Source organism: Hypanus sabinus, chromosome 18 (genome assembly GCF_030144855.1).
Source record: "Hypanus sabinus isolate sHypSab1 chromosome 18, sHypSab1.hap1, whole genome shotgun sequence".
Taxonomy (NCBI): domain Eukaryota; kingdom Metazoa; phylum Chordata; class Chondrichthyes; order Myliobatiformes; family Dasyatidae; genus Hypanus; species Hypanus sabinus.
Genome location: NC_082723.1, coordinates 66,699,466 through 66,715,756, shown reverse-complemented (window position 1 = coordinate 66,715,756; position 16,291 = coordinate 66,699,466).

The window sequence follows — 16,291 nt, the reverse complement described above, 5'->3', positions numbered from 1 at the left end:
GAGAGGGAGGGCAGCCTATTTTTTAAAATTTATTCATTGCTTTACAGCACAGGATAGGCCCTTCTGGCCTTTGGAAACATGCCACCCTGCAATCCCCTAATATAACCCTAGCCCAATCGCAGGACAGTTTACAATGACCAACTAACCTACCAGCCGGTATGTCTTTGGACTGTGGGAGGACACCAGAGCACACGAAGGAAACCCATCTGGTCACATGGAGAGCATATAAACTTCTTACAGATAGCAGTGGGAAATAAACGCAGGTCGCCTGTACAGTAATGCTACCATGCCCATGATGATTTTATAAGGTCACCTTCAACCTCCTCCTCCAGGGAAACCAGTCCCGGACGAGGACGAGGGCCAGAGCCCCTCCAGGCCAGCAGATCCCAGGATGGGAGATTTGTGCAGGCGGGAGGCACAAGAGGATAGGAACACCCAGAGTCAGCGAGTCAAAGTTGGGAGTTTGAGGCCTGGAGTTCAGGGTCCCATGTGAGAGTGGATGGGTGGGGAAGTGAGAAAGGGGCTTGTTTACTGTTGTTGTTGTTGTGTTGTTCTGCTGAGCATTGTGGGACCAGAAGCAGTGGTGACAGTTGTGGGCTGCCCCCAGCTCGTACTCAGGCTATGTTGGTTGTTTAAGCAAACAATATGTTTCACTGTATGTTTCGATGTACCTGCAATACATAAATCTGACATATCACACCCTCCTCGCAAAATTCTCATGAACCTTTTATGCACCCTCTGCAACTCAATCTCATCCTTCCTGTTGTGGTGGTCAGAACTGCACACAGTAAGACCATAAGGTAGGAACAGAGTGAGGCCACTTACCCATCGAGTCTGCTCTGCCATTCCATCAGGGCTGGTTTATCATCCCTCTCAACCCCATTCTCCTGCCTTCTCCCCGTAACAATTGACACCCTGACTAATTGAAAACCCATCAACCTCCAGTTTAAATTTCCTCTGACAGCCATCCATGGCCACAGATTCATCACCCACCTCCTCAAAGTTCAAAAGCTCAGAGTAAATTTTATAATCAGAGTACATATCTGTACAATCCTGAGATTTATTGTCTTATAGGCATACTCAGCAAATCTATAGATTAGTAACTATAACAGGATCAATGAAAGATCAGCTCGAGTGAAGAAGACAACAAAACTTGTGTAAATGTAAAGATAAATGTAGCAATAAATAACGAGACCACGAGATAATGAGATAAAGAGTCATTAATGTGAGATCATTGGTTGTGGGAACATCGCAATGGACGGGCAAGTGAGCATGGTTATTCCCTTCTGTTCAAGAGCCTGATGGTTGGGGGGTAGTAACTGTTCGTGAACCTGGTGATGTGGGACCTGAGGTCCTTGTACCTTCTACCTGGTGCAGCAGTGAGAAGAGAGCATGACCTGGGTGGTGGGGGTCTCTGATGATGGATGCTGCTTTCCTACGACAGCGTTACATGTCGATGTGTTCAATGGTTGGGCGGACTTTACCCAGGATGGACTGGGTTGAACCCACTACCTTTTGTAGCAGTAGAAAGGGTGAGCAATTTCACAGTCCTGGTTGTCAATATCTCTGAGGATCTGAGCCCATTACATCGATGAAGTTACAAAGAAAATCGACAGTGGCAATATTTCATCAGATTTTGAGGAGATTTGGTGTAACTCCAAAAACACTCTCGCATTTCTACAGATGTAACATGGAGAGCATTCTAACTGGCTGCATCACTGTCTGATGTGGGGGGTGGGATCTAATGCACAGGATCGAAATAACTTGTAACCTTAGTCAGCTCCATCATGGACACCAGCTTCCATAGTATTCAGGACATCTTCAAGGAGCGGTGCCTTAAAAAGGTGGATTCCATCACTAAGGACCCCCAGCACCCAGGACATGCCCTCTTCTCATTGTTACCACCAGGGAGGAGGTACAGGAGCCTGAAGACACACACTCAGTGATTCAGGAACAGCTTCTTCCTCTCTGCCATCAGGGAGGAGGTACAGGAGCCTGAAGACACACACTCAGTGATTCAGGAACAGCTTCTTCCCCTCTGCCATCAGGGAGGAGGTACAGTAGCCTGAAGACACACACTCAGTGATTCAGGAACAGCTTCTTCCCCTCTACCATCAGGGAGGAGGTACAGGAGCCTGAAGACACACACTCAGTGATTCAGGAACAGCTTCTTCCCCTCTACCATCAGGGAGGAGGTACAGGAGCCTGAAGACACACACTCAATGATTCAGGAACAGCTTCTTCCCCTCTGCCATCAGGGAGGAGGTACAGGAGCCTGAAGGCACACACTCGATGATTCAGGAACAGCTTCTTCCCCTCTGCCATCAGGGAGGAGGTACAGGAGCCTGAAGGCACACACTCAACGATTCCGGAACAGCTTCTTCCCCTCTGACAACTGATTTCTGAATGGACATTGAACCCATGAACACTACCTCACTTTTTTACTGTTTTTTTTTTGCACTAGTTATTTAACTTTTTAATACAGGATATATATACTTGCTGTGATTCACAGCTTTTTACTATAATGTATTACATTGTAACTGCTGCCACAAAGTTAACAAATTTCACTGCATATGCCAGTGATATCAAACCTGATTCCGATTTTCCCTTAAAGGCTTTGGTATTTACTGAATGTTTAGTGTCTGTTCTGTCCTGTAAAGAAATACAATTTTCTTACCGGCAGCGGGTCTTCCGTTCCCACTGACTGAATCCAAGAACCTGATTTCACATAAAATTGGCCTGATCTGAGAAGATCAGTCAAAGATCCTGTGAGACCGGATCACTCTGTCAGAGTAGCACTTGGCCAACATTCCCAATCCAGTGGTTGATGAGGGTTATCATTGAATGTGGAAGAGTACAGCACAGGAACAGGCCATTCGGCCCACAATGTTGTGCTGTACCAGCTAAAAAGCAAATCAAACACACCCAGACAGTAATCTATCCTACCTACACCATGTCCATATCCCTCCATCTCCCTCACATCCATCTGCCCATCCAAAGGTCTCTCAAAAACCTTTACCACCACCTCAGGCTGCACATTCCAGACAGTCACGACCCTGAGAGAAAAAACTTACCCCTCACATCCCCCTTGAACCCTCCCCCTCTCACCTTTAACACAGGCCCTCTGGTATTAACAATTTCAACCTTGGGAAACAGATGCTCCATGTCTACTCTATCTATGCCTCTCGTAATCTTATAACCCTCTACCGAATCTGCCCGTAAACCTACTACGCCACCCAGCTACATTTTCATCCAGATCATTTACGTGCATCACAAACAGCAGGGGTCCCTGTGCGGATCCCTGTGGAGCTCCACTAGCTACAGGCCTCCCGCTCAAATATGGTAACTGGGACTGTGGGAGATCAGAACACTGCAGACACCGGAAATCTGAAACAAAATCACAAACACTCAGTGGCTCGAGCAGTATCTGTAGTGAGAGACACGCGGTCTTGGGGCCTGCTGAGGGGATTTTCGACAAGTGAAAGGATACATTATTCGGAGTGGAGTTTAACAGTGAAACAGGACAGGCTGAAGGGTGACCTCACCAAGGTTTAGAAAATCATGGCTGTCACAGGTAAGGTAGATGACCACAGAATTTGTTTTTCCCAGGGTACAGGGTTGAAGTGAGAGGGAAGAGATTGAAAGGGATCCTGGGTGTGAAGGGTACCAAGGGTGATGTGTAATTGGAGCAACAGCTCGGTGTTCAACATCCAAACCTGTCATTGTTACCCAGGCCTCTGTAGCTGGTGGAGCTGTCTCTGACTGCAAAGTGCTCCCTGCACCCCTTGCAGCTTCGCTGAATGCTGAATGGTCCCTTAGTGTAATAACATTGATGCTCTCGGCCCGAGCTGTTGACTGCTGCCTGACCTGCCAAGTCCGCCAGAATTTTGCGTGCGTTGCTCAAGGATCTCCTGCGTTAGCGGGGGAAGGAGGCCCTGGTGGGGGGGAGGTGTCTGCAGATACCCTCTTAGTGAGGCAGAGGGTGCATCCCAAGGCTGAGTGCTCAGTCCCCTGCCCACCTCAAGGCAGACGGGGCTGACGGCTCAACTAGGGGAAGGTAAACTCTGATCTCAGACCTCCACAGTCTTCCGGCTACACCCACTCATGGGGTAGGCTTCAGGAGAAAACCCCGCGGGCAAATATCTGCAGCTGAGTTCTCAAGGCAGTCCTACGTTGAGTTCAACACTGACTGGCAACTCCTACGATGCTGCTTTGGGACTTACCGGCTGCGTGGAGAGGAGGAGCCTGCTACAGGGGCAACTCACTCTCCATATCACACCACTCTAGTCTGCACGTACAACAGAGACAGCTGGAAAGCAGCACCCATCGACGACCCAACCAACAGAGGGCTTCACTCACAGACAACCTTGACCATCAATTGACAGATGTATTTACAACAGTTTCTTGGGATTCTTCACAGTTCAAAGTTTTATGTAAACATTGTCAATTTACATAAATGTCACCATATACAGCCCTGGGATTCATTTTTTTGCGGGCATTTGGAATAAATACAAAGGAACAGAATAGTAACAATGAAAGACCACACACGACAAGATGAACAAACAACCAATGTGCAAATGACAACAAACTGCAAATACATGAAAAGAAATAATAATAATAATAAATAAATAAGCAATAAATATCGGGAACATGAGGTGAAGAGTCCTTGAAAGTGAGTCCATGGGTTGTGGGAACATTTCAGTGATGGGGCAAGTGAGGTTGAGTGAAGTTATCCCCTTTGGTTCAAGAGCCTGATGTTTGAGGCTCTTGAACCAAATTGAAATTGAACTCTGATTGGTGGTTGCTGATGTTGCAAAGCATTATGCTGACCGCTACGCCACCATAAGGTCTGATGAAAAAGCAATTCTAAAGGTACGAAGGCTCTGTTGACTATACGGTGTTCAGCGCTGAACCACGGGTCGGTGGACGGACTCTCTCTGCGGACCAGTTCAGAATGCTATTTCCTTGCGTTTATTGTTTGTCTGGTTTGTTTATTTCTCCCTCTGTGCATTGGGTCTTTTTTAGTCTTTTATGCACCGGGTCTTTTGGGTCCACTTGGATTCTTTTGTTTTGTGGCTCCCTGATAGGAGACGAATAAGGTTGTATAATGTACACATACTTTGATAATAAATGTACTTTAAACTTTGAAGAGTTAGAGGAGATTAAAAAGACAGTAAATGAAATATTACAGCAGACATTTAAGTAAATACTGTATTTCAGAATTCTCAACAAGGCCAAATTCCATTGGGATGCAGGGCCTCTACAAGAGTATTAAACCATCCGAGGTTACCAAGGAACTTACAGACAGTATTAGGTTGCTAGAAAACTCGAAGATTAGCAGCAGGCCAGAGATTGAAGGAACTTTCAGACCTAGCCATGGATGACTCAAAATATGAACAAAATGTAAAAGGAAGCACAGAACTTTCTCAGAATGTAAAAGAGGGAACAGAATATGTAAGGTGGAGAAAGATGTTTTGCTGGATGGGTCCAGGGGACACAAGGGGATGGCAGAGGTTTTCAGCAAATGTTTACTGGAAGAAGACATTGCCAGTGAACAACTCTGCCAAGGGCAACATCTCCCAGACAGATTACAAAACTACTTCTTTCATTTTGTTTGTCAACTTTCTCTTTCAAATGTGGTTCTGCTCCTGTTAGAGCCTGTGATCTACATTTTGAAGGAGTATTATTGGGCCGATTGAGTGATCTAGTACCTTGCCGTCTTCGAGGGAGTTTGGTCAGGTTTTAAGTGGTGGGACTGGCCTGGAGATGCAGAGCTAGCCCAAGACCGATTCCATTCCTCATGGATCCCACCGATTAATACGTTGAGATAGATTGAAATGAACAAGCGCGAGAGCAGAAGGCAGTGAGTGTTCAGTGTCATCTGTCTGTGTATGTCCTACCTCTCTCTCTCTCCTCTCCCTCTCTCCCTCTCTCCCCCTCTCCCTCTCTCTCCCCCTTCTCTCTCTCCCTCTCCCCCCTCTCTCCCTCTCTCTCCCCTTCTCTCTCTCCCTCTCCCCCCTCTCTCTCCCCTTCTCTCTGTCCCTCTCTCTCCCTCTCTCTGTCCCTCTCTCCCCCTTCTCTCTCCCTCTCTCTCCCTTTCTCTCTCTCTCTCTCCCCTTTTCTCTCTCCCTCTCTCTCTTTCTTCCTCTCTCTCCCTCCCTCCCTCCCCCCCCTCTCTCTCTCTCTCTCTCTCTCTCTCTCTCCCTCTCTCCCCCTCTCCCTGTCTCTCCCCCCTCTCTCTCCCCTTCTCTCTGTCCCTCTCTCTCCCTCTCTCTGTCCCTCTCTCCCCCTTCTCTCTCTCTCTCTCTCTCTCTCTCTCTCTCTCTCTCTCTCTCTCTCTCTCTCTCTCTCTCTCTCTCTCTCTCTCTCTCTCTCTCTCTCTCTCTCTCTCTCTCTCTCTCTCTCTCTCCCTCCCTCCCTCCCTCCCTCCCTCCCTTTTGGAAGGAAGGTGCCTACCTATGACCAGTCTCTCTCCCCCTCTCACTCGATGCTGTCAGAGGATGGTGCAGGAGCCCATGGATCTTGGGCAAGGTTTAATCGATGTGGTTTGTGAACTGGACTCTGTTGTTCACACTATGATGTGTTTCTGGTTTCTAGTCACTCCTTTTTTGTTCCTGTTTTGTGTGATTTTGATTAGGGTGGATTAGCGCTGTGGCCTGCAGGGGGTGAGTGATGCAACGTTGGATTGAACTGAACTTGTCACAACCACAGAATCGGCAGAAAGCAGAAACAGCAATTGCACTTGTGAATATCCACATGTCAGCTAATTATTATTTCACTGTGATAGTATTTAACTCCATTCTATCCATCACAGTGCTTGTCGAGACGAACCCAACACAGCAACGTTTCGCTGCCTGCTTGCATTCGGCCTCGCTTGAGAAATGGACTGTCGAGTCAACTGACTCTGAAGACTAGCGATATCATTTTATATTAGTTATTCCTTTCAGCCACAGTGTTGGCTTTGTTTTTCATTTGCGAGTTCTAGTAACGGCCCTGTTTGGCCTAGCATTTATTGTTTTCTTTTCCATCTGAGTCTGTTCACATTAAAGTCTGTGAACTATTGACCCGCTTCAGTGTCTCTCACTCTGCACTTGGGCCATATCTGAATGCAGTGACAGTACTGAATATGCCTGGACTTTCTCAATGGCTTACTGATTTAGTGTTTAATATTCTGTGTTTTTCCACACATTTTTTTTTCACCGTTTGCGCAATGTGTTCTTTTTTCTGTATGTTGGGTCTTTGATGGCTTCTTTCATTAAACGGTTCCATAGTTTTGTTTTTGCTTTGTGGATGCCTATGGGAAGATGAATCTCAGGGCTGTGTACTGCATACATAATACATGAACTTTGAACTTTGAATGATTGTTCTTTGCGGTAGGAAACGCCGAAATGTTGCGGTAACAGACAGGACGACGAAGGGGCCGGCAAAGCTCGACACGTGGACTCTGTGCACCTCTCACTGCCTTGGTAAAGCAGCCAGCATCAATAAAGACCCCAGCACCCCCGACATTCTCTTCCCTCCCCTCGCCCATCGGGCAGATGATCCAAAAGCCTGAAAGCACATACAGCCAGGCTCAGGGACAGTTTCTACCCTGCTGTTACTGACCTCTTGTACAATAAGATGGATTCGTGACCTCACGATAAACCTTGTGGCTTAGCGGACGGCACTAAGTTATTGCAGCTCAGGGTGTCGGAGTTCGGAATACAGTTCCGCCGTTGTCTGTAAGGAGCTTGTGCATTCTCCCCATGACCGTGTGGATTTTCTGCCAAAGTCCAAAGACATACTGGTTAGCAGGTAAATTGCCCCGCGATTAGGCTAGGGTAAAATTGGGGGTTGCTGTGGCTCGTTAGGGCTCGAAAGGCCTGTTCCAACTTGTATCTCTAAATAAATAATCTTGCAATTTATCGTTTATCTGCTTGTAACTTTCTCTGTAGCTTTTACACGTTACAAATTAGAACATAGCAGAATATTGTTCCAGCCTCTTAATCTACAGAAACATCAGTCAAGCACTGCCCTCCGACATAAACCTCAATTTTTCTTTCATCCATGTGTCTCTCTCTAACAGTTTCTTAAATGTCTCTAATGTGCCTGCCTCTACTACCACCTAGGGCAGGGTGTTCCACACACCCTCCACACTCTGAAAAAAACCAACCTCTGGCATTCCTCCAATCAACTTAAAAAATTATGCCCTATTGTATTAGACATTTACACCCTGGGGGAAAGCCTCTGGCTGCTCATTTGATCTATGCCTCTGATCATCTTGCATACCTCTATCAAACCACCAGTCATCCTCCTTCATTCTGAAGATAAAAACCCTTGCTCACTCAATCATCAGACATGCTCTCTAATCCAGGCTGCATCTGGTGAATCTCTTCTGCACCCTCTCTAATCCAGGCAGCATCCTGGTGAATCTCCTCTGCACCCTCTCTAATCCAGGCAGCATCCTGGTAAATCTCCTCTGCACCCTCACTAATTCAGGCAGCATCCTGGTGAATCTCCTCTGCACCCTCACCAATCCAGGCAGCATCCTGGTGAATTTCCTCTGCACCCTCTCTAATCCAGGCAGCATCCTGGTAAATCTCCTCTGCACCCTCTCTAATCCAGGCAGCATCCTGGTGAATCTCCTCTGCACCCTCACTAATCCAGGCAGCATCCTGGTAAATCTCCTCTGCACCCTCTCTAATCCAGGCAGCATCCTGGTGAATCTCCTCTGCACCCTCTCTAATCCAGGCAGCATCCTGGTGAATCTCCTCTGCACCTTCTCTAATCCAGGCATCTTCCTGGTAAATCTCCTCTGTACCCTCTCTAATCCAGGCAGCATCATGGTCAATCTCCTCTGCACCCTCTCTAATCCAGGCAGCTTCCTGGTGAATCTGCTCTGCACCCTTTCTAATCCAGGCAGCATCCTGGTAAATCTCCTCTGCACCCTCTCTAATCCAGGCAGCGTCCTGGTGAATCTTCTCTGCACCCTCTCTAATCCAGGCAGCATCCTGGTGAATCTCCTCTGCACCCTTTCTAATCCAGGAAGCATCCTGGTAAATCTCCTCTGCACCCTCTCTAATCCAGGCAGAATCCTGGTGAATCTCCTCTGCACCCTCTCTAATCCAGGCAGCATCCTGGTGAATCTCCTCTGCACCCTTTCTAATCCAGGAAGCATCCTGGTGAATCTCCTCTGCACCCTCTCTAATCCAGGCAGCATCCTGGTGAATCTCCTCTGCACCCTCTCTAATCCAGGCAGCATCCTGGTGAACTTCCTCTGCACCCTCTCTAATCCAGGCAGCATCCTGGTGAATCTCCTCTGCACCCTCTCTAATCCAGGCAGAGTCCTGGTAAATCTCCTCTGCACCCTCTCTAATCCAGGCAGCGTCCTGGTGAATCTCCTCTGCACCCTCTCTAATCCAGGCAGCGTCCTGGTGAATTTCCTCTGCACCCTCTCTAATCCAGGCAGCATCCTGGTAAATCTCCTCTGCACCCTCTCTAATCCAGGCAGCATCCTGGTGAATCTCCTCTGCACCCTCACTAATCCAGGCAGCATCCTGGTAAATCTCCTCTGCACCCTCTCTAATCCAGGCAGCATCCTGGTGAATCTCCTCTGCACCCTCTCTAATCCAGGCAGCATCCTGGTGAATGCCTCTGCACCTTCTCTAATCCAGGCATCTTCCTGGTAAAACTCCTCTGTACCCTCTCTAATCCAGACAGCATCATGGTCAATCTCCTCTGCACCCTCTCTAATCCAGGCAGCTTCCTGGTGAATCTGCTCTGCACCCTTTCTAATCCAGGCAGCATCCTGGTAAATCTCCTCTGCACCCTCTCTAATCCAGGCAGCGTCCTGGTGAATCTTCTCTGCACCCTCTCTAATCGAGGCAGCATCCTGGAAAATCTCCTCTGCACCCTCTCTAATCCATAAAGCATCCTGGTGAATCTCCTCTGCACCCTCTCTAATCCAGGCAGCATCCTGGTGAATCTCCTCTGCACCCTCTCTAATCCAGGCAGCATCCTGGTGAACTTCCTCTGCACCCTCTCTAATCCAGGCAGAGTCCTGGTAAATCTCCTCTGCACCCTCTCTAATCCAGGCAGCGTCCTGGTGAATCTCCTCTGCACCCTCTCTAATCCAGGCAGAGTCCTGGTAAATCTCCTCTGCACCCTCTCTAATCCAGGCAGCGTCCTGGTGAATCTCCTCTGCACCCTCTCTAATCCAGGCAGCGTCCTGGTCAATTTCCTCTGCACCCTCTCTAATCCAGGCAGCATCCTGGTAAATCTCCTCTGCACCCTCTCTAATCCAGGCAGCATCCTGGTAAATCTCCTCTGCACCTTCTCTAATCCAGGCATCTTCCTGGTAAATCTCCTCTGTACCCTCTCTAATCCAGGCAGCATCATGGTCAATCTCCTCTGCACCCTCTCTAATCCAGGCAGCTTCCTGGTGAATCTGCTCTGCACCCTTTCTAATCCAGGCAGCATCCTGGTAAATCTCCTCTGCACCCTCTCTAATCCAGGCAGCGTCCTGGTGAATCTTCTCTGCACCCTCTCTAATCCAGGCAGCATCCTGGTGAATCTCCTCTGCACCCTTTCTAATCCAGGAAGCATCCTGGTAAATCTCCTCTGCACCCTCTCTAATCCAGGCAGCATCCTGGTGAATCTCCTCTGCACCCTCTCTAATCCAGGCAGCATCCTGGTGAATCTCCTCTGCACCCTTTCTAATCCAGGAAGCATCCTGGTGAATCTCCTCTGCACCCTCTCTAATCCAGGCAGCATCCTGGTGAATCTCCTCTGCACCCTCTCTAATCCAGGCAGCATCCTGGTGAACTTCCTCTGCACCCTCTCTAATCCAGGCAGCATCCTGGTGAATCTCCTCTGCACCCTCTCTAATCCAGGCAGAGTCCTGGTAAATCTCCTCTGCACCCTCTCTAATCCAGGCAGCGTCCTGGTGAATCTCCTCTGCACCCTCTCTAATCCAGGCAGCGTCCTGGTGAATTTCCTCTGCACCCTCTCTAATCCAGGCAGCATCCTGGTAAATCTCCTCTGCACCCTCTCTAATCCAGGCAGCATCCTGGTGAATCTCCTCTGCACCCTCACTAATCCAGGCAGCATCCTGGTAAATCTCCTCTGCACCCTCTCTAATCCAGGCAGCATCCTGGTGAATCTCCTCTGCACCCTCTCTAATCCAGGCAGCATCCTGGTGAATGCCTCTGCACCTTCTCTAATCCAGGCATCTTCCTGGTAAAACTCCTCTGTACCCTCTCTAATCCAGGCAGCATCATGGTCAATCTCCTCTGCACCCTCTCTAATCCAGGCAGCTTCCTGGTGAATCTGCTCTGCACCCTTTCTAATCCAGGCAGCATCCTGGTAAATCTCCTCTGCACCCTCTCTAATCCAGGCAGCGTCCTGGTGAATCTTCTCTGCACCCTCTCTAATCGAGGCAGCATCCTGGAAAATCTCCTCTGCACCCTCTCTAATCCATAAAGCATCCTGGTGAATCTCCTCTGCACCCTCTCTAATCCAGGCAGCATCCTGGTGAATCTCCTCTGCACCCTCTCTAATCCAGGCAGCATCCTGGTGAACTTCCTCTGCACCCTCTCTAATCCAGGCAGAGTCCTGGTAAATCTCCTCTGCACCCTCTCTAATCCAGGCAGCGTCCTGGTGAATCTCCTCTGCACCCTCTCTAATCCAGGCAGAGTCCTGGTAAATCTCCTCTGCACCCTCTCTAATCCAGGCAGCGTCCTGGTGAATCTCCTCTGCACCCTCTCTAATCCAGGCAGCGTCCTGGTCAATTTCCTCTGCACCCTCTCTAATCCAGGCAGCATCCTGGTAAATCTCCTCTGCACCCTCTCTAATCCAGGCAGCATCCTGGTGAATCTCCTCTGCACCCTCACTAATCCAGGCAGCATCCTGGTAAATCTCCTCTGCACCCTCTCTAATCCAGGCAGCATCCTGGTGAATCTCCTCTGCACCCTCTCTAATCCAGGCAGCATCCTGGTGAATCTCCTCTGCACCTTCTCTAATCCAGGCATCTTCCTGGTAAATCTCCTCTGCACCCTCTCTAATCCAGGCAGCATCCCGGTAAATCTCCTCTGCACCCTCTCTAAACCAGGCAGCATCCTGGTAAATCTCCTCTGCACCTTCTCTAATCCAGGCATCTTCCTGGTCAATCTACTCTGCACCCTCTCTAATCCAGGCAGCTTCCTGGTGAATCTCCTCTGCACCCTTTCTAATCCAGGCAGCATCCTGGTCAATCTCCTCTGCACCCTTTCTAATCCAGGCAGCATCCTGGTGAATCTCCTCTGCACCCTCTCTAATCCAGGCAGCATCTGGTAAATCTCCTCTGCACCCTCTCTAATCCAGGCAGCATCCTGGTGAATCTCCTCTGCACCCTCTCTAATCCAGGCAGCATCCTGGTGAATCTCCTCTGCACCCCCTCTAATCCAGGCAGCATCCTGGTGAATCTCCTCTGCACCCTCTCTAATCCATACAGCATCCTGGTGAATCTCCTCTGCACCCTCTCTAATCCAGGCAGCATCCTGGTGAATCTCCTCTGCACCATCTCTAATCCAGGCAGCATCCTGGTGAATCTCCTCTGCACCCTCTCTAATCCAGGCAGCATCCTGGTAAATCTCCTCTGCACCCTCTCTAAACCAGGCAGCATCCTGGTAAATCTCCTCTGCACCGTCTCTAATCCAGGCATCTTCCTGGTGAATCTCCTCTGTACCCTCTAATCCAGGCAGCATCCTGGTCAATCTCCTCTGCACCCTCTCTAATCCAGGCAGCTTCCTGGTGAATCTGCTCTGCACCCTTTCTAATCCAGGCAGCATCCTGGTAAATCTCCTCTGCACCCTCTCTAATCCAGGCAGCATCCTGGAAAATCTCCTCTGCACCCTCTCTAATCCATACAGCATCCTGGTGAATCTCCTTTGCACCCTCTCTAATCCAGGCAGCATCCTGGTGAATCTCCTCTGCACCCTCTCTAATCCAGGCAGCATCCCGGTAAATCTCCTCTGCACCCTCTGTAAACCAGGCAGCATCCTGGTAAATCTCCTCTGCACCTTCTCTAATCCAGGCATCTTCCTGGTAAATCTCCTCTGTACCCTCTCTAATCCAGGCATCATCCTAGTCAATCTCCTCTGCACACTCTCTAATCCAGGCAGCTTCCTGGTGAATCTCCTCTGCACCCTTTCTAATCCAGGCAGCATCCTGGTAAATCTCCTCTGCACCCTCTCTAATCCAGGCAGCGTCCTGGTGAATCTCCTCTGCACCTTCTCTAATCCAGGCAGCGTCCTGGTGAATTTCCTCTGCACCCTCTCTAATCCAGGCAGCATCCTGGTAAATCTCCTCTGCACCCTCTCTAATCCAGGCAGCATCCTGGTGAATCTCCTCTGCACCCTCTCTAATCCAGGCAGCATCCTGGTGAACTTCCTCTGCACCCTCTCTAATCCAGGCAGAGTCCTGGTAAATCTCCTCTGCACCCTCTCTAATCCAGGCAGCGTCCTGGTGAATCTCCTCTGCACCCTCTCTAATCCAGGCAGAGTCCTGGTAAATCTCCTCTGCACCCTCTCTAATCCAGGCAGCGTCCTGGTGAATCTCCACTGCACCCTCTCTAATCCAGGCAGCGTCCTGGTGAATTTCCTCTGCACCCTCTCTAATCCAGGCAGCATCCTGGTAAATCTCCTCTGCACCCTATCTAATCCAGGCAGCATCCTGGTGAATCTCCTCTGCACCCCCACTAATCCAGGCAGCATCCTGGTAAATCTCCTCTGCACCCTCTCTAATCCAGGCAGCATCCTGGTGAATCTCCTCTGCACCCTCTCTAATCCAGGCAGCATCCTGGTAAATCTCCTCTGTACCCTCTCTAATCCAGGCAGCATCATGGTCAATCTCCTCTGCACCCTCTAATCCATACAGCATCCTGGTGAATCTCCTCTGCACCCTCTCTAATCCAGGCAGCATCCTGGTAAATCTCCTCTGCACCCTCTCTAATCCAGGCAGCATCCCGGTAAATCTCCTCTGCACCCTCTCTAAACCAGGCAGCATCCTGGTAAATCTCCTCTGCACCTTCTCTAATCCAGGCATCTTCCTGGTCAATCTACTCTGCACCCTCTCTAATCCAGGCAGCTTCCTGGTGAATCTCCTCTGCACCCTTTCTAATCCAGGCAGCATCCTGGTGAATCTCCTCTGCACCCTTTCTAATCCAGGCAGCATCCTGGTGAATCTCCTCTGCACCCTCTCTAATCCAGGCTGCATCTGGTAAATCTCCTCTGCACCCTCTCTAATCCAGGCAGCATCCTGGTGAATCTCCTCTGCACCCTCTCTAATCCAGGCAGCATCCTGGTGAATCTCCTCTGCACCCCCTCTAATCCAGGCAGCATCCTGGTGAATCTCCTCTGCACCCTCTCTAATCCATACAGCATCCTGGTGAATCTCCTCTGCACCCTCTCTAATCCAGGCAGCATCCTGGTGAATCTCCTCTGCACCCTCTCTAATCCAGGCAGCATCCTGGTGAATCTCCTCTGCACCCTCTCTAATCCAGGCAGCATCCTGGTAAATCTCCTCTGCACCCTCTCTAAACCAGGCAGCATCCTGGTAAATCTCCTCTGCACCGTCTCTAATCCAGGCATCTTCCTGGTAAATCTCCTCTGTACCCTCTCTAATCCAGGCAGCATCCTGGTTAATCTCCTCTGCACCCTCTCTAATCCAGGCAGCTTCCTGGTGAATCTGCTCTGCACCCTTTCTAATCCAGGCAGCATCCTGGTAAATCTCCTCTGCACCCTCTCTAATCCAGGCAGCGTCCTGGTGAATCTCCTCTGCACCTTCTCTAATCCAGGCAGCGTCCTGGTGAATTTCCTCTGCACCCTCTCTAATCCAGGCAGCATCCTGGTAAATCTCCTCTGCACCCTCTCTAATCCAGGCAGCATCCTGGTGAATCTCCTCTGCACCCTCTCTAATCCAGGCAGCGTCCTGGTGAACTTCCTCTGCACCCTCTCTAATCCAGGCAGAGTCCTGGTAAATCTCCTCTGCACCCTCTCTAATCCAGGCAGCGTCCTGGTGAATCTCCTCTGCACCCTCTCTAATCCAGGCAGAGTCCTGGTGAATCTCCTCTGCACCCTCTCTAATCCATACAGCATCCTGGTGAATCTCCTCTGCACCCTCTGTAATCCAGGCAGCATCCTGGTGAATCTCCTCTGCACCCTCTCTAATCCAGGCAGCATCCTGGTGAATCTCCTCTGCACCCTCTCTAATCCAGGCAGCATCCTGGTAAATCTCCTCTGCACCCTCTCTAAACCAGGCAGCATCCTGGTAAATCTCCTCTGCACCGTCTCTAATCCAGGCATCCTCCTGGTAAATCTCCTCTGTACCCTCTCTAATCCAGGCAGCATCCTGGTTAATCTCCTCTGCACCCTCTCTAATCCAGGCAGCTTCCTGGTGAATCTGCTCTGCACCCTTTCTAATCCAGGCAGCATCCTGGTAAATCTCCTCTGCACCCTCTCTAATCCAGGCAGCGTCCTGGTGAATCTCCTCTGCACCTTCTCTAATCCAGGCAGCGTCCTGGTGAATTTCCTCTGCACCCTCTCTAATCCAGGCAGCATCCTGGTAAATCTCCTCTGCACCCTCTCTAATCCAGGCAGCATCCTGGTGAATCTCCTCTGCACCCTCTCTAATCCAGGAAGCATCCTGGTGAACTTCCTCTGCACCCTCTCTAATCCAGGCAGAGTCCTGGTAAATCTCCTCTGCACCCTCTCTAATCCAGGCAGCGTCCTGGTGAATCTCCTCTGCACCCTCTCTAATCCAGGCAGAGTCCTGGTAAATCTCCTCTGCACCCTCTCTAATCCAGGCAGCGTCCTGCTGAATCTCCTCTGCACCCTCTCTAATCCAGGCAGCGTCCTGGTGAATTTCCTCTGCACCCTCTCTAATCCAGGCATCATCCTGGTAAATCTCCTCTGCACCCTCTCTAATCCAGGCAGCATCCTGGTGAATCTCCTCTGCACCCTCACTAATCCAGGCAGCATCCTGGTAAATCTCCTCTGCACCCTCTCTAATCCAGGCAGCATCCTGGTGAATCTCCTCTGCACCCTCTCTAATCCAGGCAGCATCCTGGTGAATCTCCTCTGCACCTTCTCTAATCCAGGCATCTTCCTGGTAAATCTCCTCTGTACCCTCTCTAATCCAGGCAGCATCATGGTCAATCTCCTCTGCACCCTCTAATCCATACAGCATCCTGGTGAATCTCCTCTGCACCCTCTCTAATCCAGGCAGCATCCTGGTAAATCTCCTCTGCACCCTCTCTAATCCAGGCAGCATCCCG